The sequence below is a fragment of the Thalassophryne amazonica genome, chromosome 12 (genome assembly GCF_902500255.1).
Source record: "Thalassophryne amazonica chromosome 12, fThaAma1.1, whole genome shotgun sequence".
Classification (NCBI taxonomy): domain Eukaryota; kingdom Metazoa; phylum Chordata; class Actinopteri; order Batrachoidiformes; family Batrachoididae; genus Thalassophryne; species Thalassophryne amazonica.
The window spans coordinates 52,981,192-52,994,168 of NC_047114.1; the positions used below are offsets into that span (position 1 = coordinate 52,981,192).

The 12,977-nt window shown below is 42.7% G+C and overlaps 1 protein-coding gene across 1 annotated transcript in view; it reads left to right on the forward strand.

Annotated features, from left to right (window-relative positions):
* Window positions 1-12,977, forward strand: part of pappa2 (pappalysin 2) — a 236,315-nt gene that overhangs the window by 187,889 nt on the left and 35,449 nt on the right. The gene's annotated exons all lie outside the window — the stretch shown is intronic.

Here is a 12,977-nt window from a genome sequence, read left to right on the forward strand (position 1 = left end):
GTCTTATCCAATAATATCAGACATGAAACAAAACATGCGGTATCCCTGTTGTCATCACCAGTCAAGATTTCAGAGCCAGTGTACTTCACATTTCATATGATGACAAATCTCCAGCTGAAATTTAGATTTTCCCACATCAACTCTGGAAGAACCTTTCTCTAATGTGCCCAGAAAAAAAATAAAACAAAAAAAAAGGTTCCTGGCATTGCCAAGAAAAAAGGGATCTGATAAAGGAAAATAAATTAATCACATTTAGATGAAAGATTGGGCAGGGGTGGCGGCCAAGTGATTACCGCGCTTGTTTCTAGAGGCAAAGGTTCCCGATTCCACAAGACCCCTGCCCATTCTCCATGAAATGTGGCGTTGTGTCAAGAAGGGCATCCGGTATAAAACTTGTGCCAAATCAACAAGCAGCTCCATCTCTGCAACCCCGACTGGGGGAAAAAAAAGGACAAGCCGAAGCGATTTGCTTGTATGTAGTTGAATGATTAAGGTTCACACGTGCCTTCTCAATCTTTGTTTTTTTTTTGTTGTTTTTAAAAGTGCCACCTTTGTGTTTTGAATATGTCTAATACAAGAAAAAAATAATAATCCAGTGAGTGATGAGGTGGAAAAACAAACTTGCAATAAAATTGTCTTAAAAGCAATTAATGAATTGGTTTAACAATTCTGCCAATTTACCCCATGGAAATTCTGTGCTTGATAAATGCTGCTGTTCATGATAAATATTTAGTCTTTCCAGATTGTTGCATTTTTTTATTTTTTAAAAATGCATGTTTCAAAGACAAATGTGAATTATATTCTAGTGCAACTTATGTATATTTTTTCCTACTTGTGATGCGTACCATATTTTCCGGAGTACAAGTCATGTTTTTTTTTTTTACTAATTTGGGAGGTGACCTATACTCCAGTGTGACTTATATACTGAAAATTCACAAGTTTGCTATGAATAATAATAATTCTAATGACTACTTACAGTATATAGAACTTTCCTAAGAATCAAAGCAGTAAACAAAATAAATTACAAAGTACCAATCAAGTTTTCATACCGGATTGGTCCAGGCGCGTGTCAGGCCCCCTTCACGCTTAGTACAAATAAGTACAAATCAGGGTGAATCATGACAAAACAGCTCGTATGAGCGAACCACGAAAACATCGAGCTGACGGTGGGAGGGACACGTGGTCAGGGAGGCATGAACGATCCTGCTGCGACGGTTTCATGCACGAAGTGTGCACAAAACCATTGTGGCGGGAACACAGTGCGAGCAGCTGAAGCATGTGCAACCACATCGTGCAGCTGCTGTGGACAAAAAAAAAAAAGAAAAAAATGCCACCCACAGGATTTGAACCTGCAATTTACAAAAGCTCTGATTGCCAGCCAGAATCTTTACTACTGTGCTACCGTCGCTGTCCTATAAAAGGTGTGTAAAATGCCTGAAATCAACACACATGAAAAAAACACACACCATTAAAAAAAAAAATCACATTTTACTGAATCCCTCTTATCGAGCAGACAATACAAGTATGAACCGTCTGTTCCTCTGTAGATGACCCATGGTCGCAGACATACAGTCGTGAAATGATGTGAATGAACCAGTGCGCTCTTATGTCCACATCTACTGAACCCGGCGTGTCCGGCCTGACACGTGTCCTGTGGATGGCACGCCGCAGGACAGACACCACACCACTTGGAACAAAGCTCATGCGGGTGACGTGACATTCAGATCGCCCGTTGTGTGTTATGATCTGACCGTCTGTTTCACCTGGGCAGCTTGTCAATGTGCGTGCCGTGCGCTCGCTCACAACAGCAATATATGCTTTTATGTATGTCAACGTGAGGACGGCAGGCAGACACACACGCACAGTGGACAGTTGTTAGGTCATGTCTGTCCAATCATTATTTTTTAGTTATTTGTTATGTAATTGTGTATGTAGGTAGTGTAGTACTTCTTAATATACCTGTCCTGGCTCTGTGGTCTCTGTGTTTGTACTGTGACACGTCCTGCACACTGAGCAATCATTTGTGTCTCTGGTCAGCAGCTGGGAGGCACCTCCCCATGCTGTGTGCACTCTGACCTGTCTGTCCGGCCCCGCATGTGTTCATATCTGTACATACGTAAGCATTTTGTGCAACTGCCCCCCCCCACACACACACACTGCATGTGTAGGGGGAGCGGAGGGGCAGAAAACACACATACGCCTCATGTTTCAGTGGGGGCGTGGGGGGGGGGGCACGACACACGCGCACATGTGCGAGACACATGCACCACATGTGTTGCTTTTTGCAGCGCCACACTCGTGGGGGTACTTAGACAAATTTCACATCCAGCTCGAAAGTGATCATCTGCTGGCAGCATGAATGCCCACATATTTTCTAAGTGTCAGGCGAGTGGTGTTAGATGTTCGTGTGTGTCAGCTGGAATTTAGCTTACACCTGCCACGAGAGGGATCGAATGGGCTCTCAGAGGGCACTTTCTGTCTTTCAGCCGCTGGTGTGCGCGAATAGTTGTAGTGACACCTGTACAAGGCATTGGAGGCAGCTCAGATTTTTCACTAATAGCATGCAATTCCTCCTTCGTGTGCTAGTCGACTTCAATTGTGTTATGTGTGAAGGGGCCCTTAACAATGGCTACCACTGGTGCCATTGCTCAACAGGATGCCAGCAGACATTGGACTACTGCTGGGCAAAGAAGAAGAGGAGGAGAACGTGTACAGAGATAGCGGGACAAGATGAAAACTAAGGCTGAATCTCAATTCTAATCCTCGGCCCTTACCCTTACCCCTTCCCCTCCGTTTTGCGCGGACATGAGAGACAGGGGGGTGTCTCAATTCTCTTTTTGGAGGGAGGCGGAGGGGTAGGCGGAGGGCTTCAAACCCCTTCAAATGGAGTGAATCTGGATGCACACTCTGTTTGGAGGAGTAGGAGGATCTTACTGCTGTCTCCACAGAAACAAACATGGTACCGAAAGAGCTGCACAAATGAAAGCGGCTTTCACTACAAATTATGCTGTTTAGAAAGTTATAACTTGCCAAAAAACATTACAGGCAATTGCCTATGACAGCAACGTGTATGCTGCTGGATGCATGTTGTGTATATTGTCGTTCTGAAGAATATTGTAACTTCGCTCGCGCTGAGGCATTATAACGCATATATACACGAACGCTACGATAAGACACTTTTATATCTCACAATGGAGAAAATCATGATAAAGGATAAGCACATTCATTTGTATGTTCATAAATCTTTGGATGATAGCGATTCCTGCTGTTGGATTTCAAGGTCTGTAACGTGTGTGTATTTTGTAAACAAACAGGGAGCCCTGAGCATACTCATCTCCTAATAAGCTTTCAGGCAGAAAATGAGAAGTTTCACCAATGGGAATAAGTTGGAAAATATATACACACACGTACGAGGTCTGTTAGAAAAGTATCGGACCTTTTTATTTTTTGCAAATCCTGATGGATTTGAATCATGTGTGCTTGCATGAGCAAACCTTGAACCTTCGTGCGCATGCGTGAACTTTTTCATGCCTGTCGATTGCGTCATTTCCTGGTAAGCAGCCTTTGTGTGGGACGTGTGTTGTGCGCTCGGCGGATTTTTATTTCAAGGAAAAAAACAGAACGACTGGAGCAGCGCCGCATCAAATTTTTCCAGAAACTGGGTGACAGCCAGGTGGAAACCATTCGGATGATTCAGACGGCTTTCGGTGATGAAGCTATGGGCATCACACAGATTAAGGAGCGGTACAACCGGTTTAAAGATGTCCGCACAATGGTGGAGAGCGAGCCACGCTCCGGTTGGCCATCAACATGCTGAAATGACCAGATCATTTCCAAAGTGAACGCTGTGGTGATGCAGGACCGTCGTGTGACTATCCGAGAAATTGTGGAAGAGGTGGACATCAGCACTTTTTCGGTACATTCCACTGTGACAGAAGATTTGGCCATGAAAAGAGTGAAGCAGTGAAATTCATGTTGCTGCTGACGGTGGCGCAAAACTGCCTCCGTGTTGAAGTCTCATAGGACATGCTGTGACATGCCCACCTCTTCCACAATTTCTCGGATAGTCACACGACTGAAAAGTCACCGAAAGCCATCTGAATCTTACGAATGGGTTCCACCTGGCTGTTGCCCAGTTTTTGGCAAAATTTGATGAGGTGCTGCTCCAGTCGTTCCGTCTTTTTTTCTTTGAAATGAAAATCCGCCGAGCGCACTACACGTCCTCACACAAAGGCTGCTTACCAGAAAATGATGCAATCGACAGGCGTGAAAAAGTTCACGCATGCGCACGAAGGTTCAAGGTTTGCTCATGCAAGCACACATGATTCAAATCCATCAGGTTTTTGCAAAAAATAAAAAAATCAGATACTTTTCTAACAGACCTCATATATGTGTAACACATAATCTGATGTCCTAATAGACTGATATTATTTGTCAAGGAAATTTCTAAAGGAAATAGGGCTGGATGCAAAAAATGGGAGAATTTGAAAAAGAAATATAACGTTAACAGAACTAGATGCAGCCCATAACATACATACAGGTGCTGGTCATATAATTAGAATATCATGAAAAGTTGATTTATTTCGGTAATTCATTCCAATTTAATGTAATTGGAATAAATGTAATTGGTAATTAATCCATTCAAAAAGTGAAACTTGTATAATGTATATATTCATTGCACATAGACCGATATATTTCAAGTGTTTATTTTAATTACTAATTAATTAATTACTAATCAATTAATGATTAATCAAACAATAATAATATTACTATTATTGATTAATTATTATTAGTATTATTACCATTAATTAATTACTAATTAATTAATTATTAATACTATTAATTATTATTATTATAAATTATACATTTATTCAATTAATTAACATGACATGATTGCGATGTGTCAAAGAAATCTGTGACTTCTTCTATTTCTTTGCATTTATGCATAAAGGTGAGAAAATGAAAAGAGCAAACAGGCTACTGCAACAAGTTGCATTTCAGTTGCCATGTTAACAAACAGTGAAGACGACAGTTTGACACGGGCAGTTTTTTTTTTCTCCTCAGGCGGAGGGGTGTCTCAATTCATTAGGGCTAGAGGCATACCCCTTTGTCTTACCCCTTGTTTTAAAGGGGTAGGAGTAGGGGTAGGGCGAAGGGGAAGGGGTACAAAAGAGAATTGAGATTGGGGGTAAAAGTGCGGAAGTGAGTGTTGGAACTTTGAATGTTGGCAGTGTGATGGATAAAGGGAGAGCGCTGGCTGACATGATAGAGAGGAGAAAGGTAGACATATTGTGTATGCAAGAGATCAAGTGGAAGGGAAGTAAGAGCAGGATCAAAGGCGGTGGGTTCCAGCTGTTGCATCATGGTGTGGATAGGAAGAGAAATGGTGCTGAGGTCATTTTAAAGGAAGTATGTTAAGAGTGTATTGGAGGTTAAGCGATTGTCTGAAAAGGGGGTGAAGGGGGTGATGATGAATATCATCAGTGCATATGCCCCACAGGTAGATTTTGAGATGAAGGAGAAAGAGATTTCTGGACTGAGCTTAATGAGGTGGTGGAAAGTGTGCCCAACATGAAAGAGTGGTGGTAGGAGCAGACCTCAATGGGCATGTTGGCGAAGGGACCAGAGGTGATGAAGAAGTAATGGTTAGATGTGGTATCAAGGAATGCGGAAGGGATGGTGGATGATTTTTCAAAAAGGATGGAAATGGCTGTGGTGAACACCTACTTTAGGAAAAGGGAGGAGCATAGGGTGACCTATAAGAGTGGAGGAAGGTACACACAGGTGGACAACATTCTTTGTAGATCCAAGCTAAAAGAAATTTGAGACTGTTGGGTGCGTAGCAGGGGAGAGTGTAGCTAGACAGCATAGGATGGTGGTTTGCAGGATGACTTTAGAGGTGAAGAAGAAGAAGAGAGTCAGAGCTCAATGGAGCAGATGGTGGAAACTGAGGGAGGAAGACTGTTGTGTGAAATTCAGTGAGCAGGTGAGACAGATGCTGGATAGAGAGGAAGCAATTTTGGACGTGTGGAAAAGTACTGCAAATGTGTTGAGGGAGACCGCTCGGAAAGTACTGGGTGTGACATCTGGACAGTGGAAGGAAGATAAGGAGACTTGGTGGTGGAATGAAGATGTTCAGGAACACAGTGGAGAAAGAGGTTGGTGAAAAAGAATTGGATAGTCAGAGCAATGAAGAAAGCAGACAAGAGTACAAGGAGATGCACTTACAAAAAGACAGGAGGCAGAGCTGGAGGTGGCATAGCTGAAGATGCGATTCTTTCTGGGTATGATGAGGATGGACAGGACGAGGAATGAACATACTGGAGGGACAGCTCAAGTGGGTCGGTTTGGAGACAAAGTCAGAGAGGTGAGATTGAGATGGTTTTGACATGTACACAGGAGGGACTCAGAGTATATAGGGAGATGGATGCTGCGGGTGGAACCACCAGGCAAGAGGAGAAAAGGGAGGCCAAAGAGGAGGTTTATGGATATGCTGAGGCAGGACATGCAGGTGGTTGGTGTGACAGAGGAAGATACAGAGAACAGGGTGAGATGGAAATGATTGATCTGTTATGGCGACCTCTAACGGGAGCAGCTGACAAAAGAAGGAGGAGAATAAAGAATAAATTCCAGTAATAAAAAGTATAGTACAACCAGAGGTGTAAAACTCCAGCTTCAATAATAAAAGTCCAGCCACATATTTGTTCATCTTCCTAATAACCAGCTGATTGTAATTAGTTGTAGTTCAGCTCTTCATTATTTCATTAGTTCATTATTGAGATCATCTGTTTTAGGTGCACAGGAAGAAGCAATATATGGGAGGGTTTTTACTTTCCTGAAGCTAGAGTTTTACACCTCTGAGTACAACAATGCACAAAAATCCCACATAAAGTAAACAAACATAATTTAATATGGCTGTTAACAGTTCCATTTCATGCAGTAACTGCACAAAATATTGTAAGCTGCTGGTGAACTAGTGAGCACTGCCTAGACTAATGAACACCAGCGATGTCAATGCATCACTTAGTCGTGTCCAGTGAAACAGTACACAACTAAGAGAGCAGTTGGAAACTTGACTAAGTTATCAAACACAGACACGAGCAACAGTGTTGCAGTTGGTATCTCACTGAAGTGGCCACTCACAGATGAACATGAATGACATTTGGACACAAAGTGTTCAGCTCTTATTATCTTGCCATTATTCATATGAATAGAATGTGGAAATTCCCCCCACTGTTACCAATAATGACAAAATAAAATAAATAAACACTGAAGTCTACAGCGCACTCACTGATCTGCAGAGTGATGTGCCTGCTGGATCCTAGAGGCAGGAGAGACAGAGAGTGCTTCAGATACAACCCCAATTCCAATGAAGTTGGGACGTTGTGTAAAATGTAAATAAAAACAGAATACAATGATTTGCAAATCCCCTTCAACCTATTTTCAATTGAATACACCACAAAGACAAAAATATTTATTGTTCAAACTGATAAACGATTGTTTTTGTGCAAATATTTGCTCATTTCCTTCAAACAACACTCAATAAGCGTTTGGTAACTGAAGACACTAACTGTTGAAGCTTTGTAGGTGGAATTCTTTCCATTCTTGCTTGATGTACGACTTCAGTTGTTCAACAGTCGGGGGACTCCATTGTCATATTTTGCACTTCATAATGTGCTACAAATTTTCAATGGGCGACAGGTCTGGACTGCAGGCAGGCCAGTCTTACCTGCACTCTTACTACGAAGCCACGCTGTTGTAACACGTGCAGAATGTGGCTCGGCATTGTCTTGCTGAAATAAGCAGGGATGTCCCTGAAAAAGACTTTGCTTGGATGGCAGCATGTGTTGCTCCAAAACCTGGATGTACTTTTCAGCACTGATGGTGCCATCACAGATGTGTAAGTTGCCCATGCCATGGGCACTAACACACTCTCATACCATCACAGGCTTTTGAACTTTGTGCTGGTAACAATCTGGATGGTGTTTCTCCTCTTTTGTCCGGAGGACATGACGTCAATGATTTCCAAAAACAATTTGAACTGTAGACTCAGACCACAGCACACTTTTCCACTTTGCGTCTGTCCATTTCAAATGAGCTCGGGCCCAGATAAGGCGGCAGCATTTCTGGGCGTTGTTGATGTATGGCTTTCACTTTGCATGGTAGAGTTTTAACTTGCACTTGTAGATGTAGTGATGAACTGTGTTAACTGACAATGGTTTTCTGAAGTGTTCCTGAGCCCACGCAGTAAGATCCTTTACACAATAATGTCGGTTTTTAATGCAGTGCCGCCTGAGGGATCGAAGGTCACGGGCATTCAGTGTTGGTTTTTCTGCCTTGCTGCTTACATGTTGAAAGTTCTCCAGATTCTCTGAATCTTCTGATTATATTATGGACTGTAGATGATGGAATCTCTAAATTCCTTGCAATTGCTCTGTATGCACCACTCTGCATTTAATCATTAGTGATTGATCTCTGCTCTCTTCAACAGCATGTCTTTTTCCTGACTCTCTCCCCTCAGCCCCAACCAGTCCCAGCAGAAGACTGCCCCTCCCTGAGCCTGGTTCTGCTGGAGGTTTCTTCCTGTTAAAAGGGAGTTTTTCCTTCCCACTGTCGCCAAGTGCTTGCTCATAGGGGGTCGTTTTGACCATTGGGGTTTTTCTGTAATTATTGTATGGCTTTTGCCTTACAATATAAAGCGCCTTGGGGCAACTGTTTGTTGTGATTTGGCGCTATATAAATAAAATTGATTTGATTTGATTTGAATTGAATGTTGAGAAACATTGTTCTTAAACTGTTGGACTATTTTTTCACACAGTTGTTCACAAAGTGGTGATCCTCACCCCATCTTTGCTTGTTAACGCCTGAGCCTTTTGGGGATGCTCCTTTCATACCCAATCATGACACTCACAATTATTGTCCTCAGTTCCCAAATGCTTACTGAGTGTTGTTAGAAGGAAAGTTGATGTAACACAGTTGTAAACATACCACTGTCCCAGCTTTTTTGAAACGTGTTGCAGGCATCCATTTTCCAAATGAGCAAATATTTGCACAAAAACAATGAAGTTTATCAGTTTGAACATTAAAAATTGTCTTTGTGGTGTATTCAATTGAATATAGGTTAGTATCCTGTTTTAATTTACATTTTACACAACGTCTCAGCTTCATTGGAATTGGGTTGTATAAAAGAGATTTAAAGCAACAGTGCTGTGCTCCACCTCTGCAGAATTGCACACTTCAATTATTAAAAAACAAAAACATTAAATGAATAAGTCAAGACGTCCTGATGTCCTGCAACTGTGGTCAGGCTGGCAGCAGGTCTTCCTCTCCGATCAGCTCCACGATTGGGGTGCGCTCCCCCACAGCTAGTGCATGTGGCCCAGCACCCCTCCCCTTTGCCTCCCCTCCCACAGTTCTCTCGTAAATCTCATGTTAGGAGTTGCAGCGAGTACATTCAGAAGATTGCTTGACACCAGCCATGGCTCTTAGAGGAAAACGCTGCTCGCGAGGCAGTTATACCCATGAAAATCGTCGACTAAGGTAAAACAGCTGCAAGTTTAGTTGACAATGTGAAACGGAGATTAGCTGGATAATATTGGGCAACTGACTATAGTCAGTTAAGTAAGTTTAACAGACTAAAAGTTTAGACTGTTTTATGAAATTGGGCCCTGGAGTGGGATGTCCCCAGAGGTAGAGAAGCTTGAATCTTCGACTGGACTGGGTTGCTTGACGCAAGGACGTTTCGCTTCAAATCGCAGAAGCTTCCTCAGCTAAAATTCTTGCTCTGGAAGTCTGACTTCTGTCTGACTCTTGTAGAGATGAATAAACAGAAATCCACAAAAGCTGGAGTTTTAAACCTAACCAGACCCCTCCTACTGAGAGGCAGACTGCTATAAGCTAGTGACTAAACAGGCAGCTCCAGACAGAGGTTTACAGAAAACCAACTCACACTGACCATTATCTGCTCTTTGGCTCAAACCACCCCCTTGAACACAAGCTCGGGGTGATCAGGACGCTTCAACACAGAGCCCTACAGGTGCCCACAACTGCAGAGGGAAGGGCTAAAGAACAACAACGTGTCCGGAAAGCCCTCACAGTATGTGGGCACCCACGATGGTCCCTGGACAAAGTGCAGAAGTGCCAGAGAACAAAGAGACCAGATAGACAGGAGACGGAGACAAGAAGAAGAGGAGTATCTCTCCCTTATTTAGCAGGAGTAGGGGAAAAACTACAGAGGATCTTCAGACAGCACAAAATCCCATTTTACTTTAAACCGGTTAACACCTTGAGACAGAAATTAGTTCACCCTAAGGACATGATCCCTAGTTACAAACAGAGTAATGTAGTGTATTCTATCAGATGTCAGGAAAACTGTAACGAACACTACATAGGTGAGACTAAACAACCTTTACACAAAAGGCTATACCAGCACTGCAGAGAGGGTGCCAGTGGACCTCAGTCTGCAGTTCATCACCACCTTAAAGACACTAACCACACGTTTGAGGACAAGGAAGTTAAAATATTAGCCAGAAAGAAGAAATGGTTTGAGAGAGGGGTCAAGGAGGCATTCTTTGTGAAACGTTTAAAACCCAGCCTTAACCAGGGAGGGGGTCTGAGACACGCTTTATCCCCTGTTTCCAATGGGGTACTCAGGTCCAAGGAGTTTCAGTCTTTTGTTCATGGTAATGAGTCATTCACGTCATCAGGAGAGTCATCAAGGGAGCCATCACGATAGGCATCCATCCCATCATTAGGAGGGACAGCTGCCGTCATTAGGAGAGTGCTAACTAGAGCTCAATAGTTGCTAATTAGAGCTATTGTTTAGTCACTAGCCTCTCAGTAGGAGGGGTCTGGTTAGGTTTAAAACGCCAGCTTTTGTGGCTTTCTGTTTATTCGTCTCTACAAGAGTCAGACAGAAGTCAGACTTCAAGAGCAAGAATTTTAGCTGAGGAAGCTTCTGCGATTTGAAGCGAAACGTCCTCGCGTCAAGCAACCCAGTCCAGTCGAAGATTCAAGCTTCTCTACTATGGAAACCACCTAGACAACTGAAAGCCTACACAGAAACATGTCCCCAGAAGTGTACATCTATCTCAGAATAAACAAAGAAAAATTTAATGAAAGTTTTTGTATAATATCATTCTGATAACAAAGCCATACAGGAGTTTTTCCTCCAGATGGCCTATAGTTCACCATTTTTAATCTGTTATTGCCTCTCTTGTGCCCTGTGGTTTCCTTCCAAAATAAAATTTAGTTTAATCTGCAACTTAACTACATATCTTCTTAGTAGTGATCATAAATCATGTAAAATCATAAACCCAGATAGTTTTTATTTGGCAAGCTTTTGCCAGGTTCAGAGAAGGCTGGAACTACCGATGGAACACAAACTGTGGATGTCTCAAAGTGTTACATTTTTCTTCACACCTGCCAGCACTACATTTTCCCCTTCCACCTTCCCGTGAATGTTGCTAGGCAGAACAATTGCTTTTTACATACTCTTCCATGACAACACTGTAAATTATACCAGACCACATGTGCGGTGTGTTTGCCAGATCTCATCCAGATGCAACTGTTCTCTCTCTCTCTCTCTCTCTCTCTCTCTCTCTCTCTCTCTCTCTCTCTCTCTCTCTCCCTCTGACTCTGGCTCATTTCTTTCTTAAATATGGTTGACTATTATTGTAATTGTCTGCTCAGGCACCTTCATGTCACAGCACACATCCTTTTGCCAAGCTGAAACTGTATTCTGCAATGTTTCTCTCGGCTTTTTTCTTTGAAGGCTTACATTAGATTGCCAAAAGAACATTTTCAAAAGCAGATACGGCGGGAAGCATCTTCCCTCTTTGTTAGTATTTGCCAGGATGCTTCAAGTGTTTCCTGGCACAGCAAGAAGAAAGAATAAGATCGAAATGGGGAGGTGATGGTCTAATGGTTAACGTGTTGGGCTTGAGGACCTCAGTTCAAATCTCAGGCTGACCGGAAAATCACCAAGGGCCCTTGGACAAGGTCTTTAATCCCCTAGTTGCTCACAGTGTGTAGTGAGTAACTTGTATGGCAGCACCCTCACATTGGGGTGAACATGAAGCATGACTTGTAAAGCACTTTGAGCAGATGGAAAAGCACACTGTAGTATATTGATTTGCTCACAGCAAAAGAATGAAAGGTTTTAGATTTGATTCCTGACCAAAGCACTTTTCCTTCCTGAGTGAAATTTGCATGTTGCCGGTGGCCTCCCACTACTCCTGTTGACAGAGATGGGTAGAATTACTTTGAAATCTAATCAGTTACTGAAGACAAAATACAGTTGGGATACCTCTGGATTACTTCAAAACCATTGACTGAAAATGATGCATTTCATAATAAAAATGTACACAACAGCAAATATTTGCTTTATATTCGATCATGATTTGATACGGGACATGAGTCTCAAAAAATATATAAAACACCTTAACTGCACTAATTATCAACCAAGACGAGAACAAACCTAACAGAACGTAGCAAAGATTTGGGAATCACAGTTCTGAATCTTGGGCAGCACAATGGTTCAGTGGTTAACACTGTTGCCTCACAGCAAGAAGGTCATGGGATTGATTCCCGCCTGTGGCCTTTCTGTATGGAGTTTGCATGTTCTCCCTGTGTTTGCGCGAGTTTCCTCCGGGTGCCCTGGCTTCCTCCCACATCCAAAGACATGCAGGTTAGGTGGATTGGAAACTTTACATTGAAATTGGAGGCATGAGGGTGTGAATGTGTTTGTCTATATGTGACCCAGCGATAGACAGGCATCCTGTCCAGGGTGTACCCCGCCTCACGCCCTATGACTCCAGCACCACATGACCATTAATTGGAGAAAGCAGTTGTAGATGAGTGAGTGAGTGAGTGAGTGATTGAGTTCTGAATCTCAAATTCCATGCTCGAGAAAGAGATATGGTGGCAGAATTCCTAATCTCTTGGCTTCAAATATATATCCATATTCTGATATATGA